This window comes from Prosopis cineraria, unplaced genomic scaffold (assembly GCF_029017545.1).
Source record: "Prosopis cineraria cultivar Desert tree isolate PC_DT_omini unplaced genomic scaffold, ASM2901754v1 PC1511, whole genome shotgun sequence".
Lineage (NCBI taxonomy): Eukaryota > Viridiplantae > Streptophyta > Magnoliopsida > Fabales > Fabaceae > Prosopis > Prosopis cineraria.
This window is the reverse complement of record NW_026556836.1, coordinates 29,481-30,770: the sequence shown is the minus strand read 5'-3', so window position 1 is coordinate 30,770 and position 1,290 is coordinate 29,481. Positions and strand designations below refer to the sequence as shown.

The 1,290-nt window shown below is 38.2% G+C and overlaps 1 pseudogene; it reads left to right on the top strand.

The window, feature by feature from the left end:
- The first annotated feature begins 3 nt into the window (after positions 1-3).
- LOC129300271 (zinc finger protein 4-like) lies at positions 4-984 on the top strand (annotated as a pseudogene).
- Positions 985-1,290: the final 306 nt, after the last annotated feature.

The following is a 1,290-nucleotide window of genomic DNA, read 5'->3' as shown; positions in this document are numbered from 1 at the left end:
GCTCTTGGTGGCCACCAGAATGCACACAAGAGGGAAAGACACTAGCAAAGAGAGCTATGAGAATGGGCTTTTTCTCTGAGAGGTATGCGAGTTTAGCATCCCTCCCTCTTCATGGCTCTTTTAGGTCCTTAGGGATAAAAGCTCACTCCTCAATTCACCATGGCTTTTCACCATCAATGATGAGGCCTTATGAATTAAAAAGCAATTCAAGATTTGATCAGGGTTATGTTGGAATGCCCATGTTCATGGAGGATGATGAGGCGGAACTGCTATGGCGGTAGTTTCCGTCAGGTTGGAGAGGTAAGTGATAACGATAATACTCATCATCATGATCATCATCAGAAGTTCGTGGTCACTGGAAGTTCAAATTTGAGTTTTGCAGAAGTGAATCCAGAAGTACACCTTGAGCTAGAGGACTCCACACCGGATTTAACATTGAAACTTTGAAGGAGTTGGGTTATCGACTTAATTATTATATTTTTGTACAGTAAGACTTGGATGCAATAGCAAGATTGCCAGATTGATTTTTAACACTATTTGGGCTTTTCTTTCTTTTTTTTCTTTTTCTTCCTTCCACCTAGGAATCCCTGCTTGGGTGTTTTACTCCTGGTTTCTCCTTGTATAAGAGCTCTGAGATGATACTTTGGGAGCTTCTATGCTTGTTTTATAAATCATGCTTTCTGTTTACTGTACTTTTTGAGCTTCCAGTTTGTTTATTCATCTTTTGTTTCCAATATGAAACTTACTGGCTTATAGTGATGAGCGTACAGTGATCACTAGACTTCTACCTGCGAAGAATGCGATTCAAGCTCTGGTGTACGGAACTGAAGAGAGTGAGCATTATGATCACACAGACAGAAATGGAGTTGAATCATTAAAATCTTCAAAGTCAAAACCTACTGAGCAATGCTGATGGACAGAAGCACTGTTCACAGTTGTTGTCTCACTTGTTACTTACAGCTGTCTTCACTTGTTGAAGCGTGATTTGGGTGTTGAATCCTCTTTTCTTGCCTCCTTATCTTTCTAGTTAAATCATAAACCATCATTAGAAAAATAACCATGGTGGGGCAACAAGGATGTCACATGTTTTTCGTTGCTTTTATGGTCTGATGCATTTACTCTGGTGATCTGATATGGTAACCATGAAATGATACTAAGAAAGTGGGCCAGAGAATTTAATGTAATGGACATTTCATGGTTTGTGGTTACATATATTGATACTAAACGAGATAAGTAATATTTTTAAACTATAAAGGATATTCCATATATTAAATAAACTTTATTAATGTG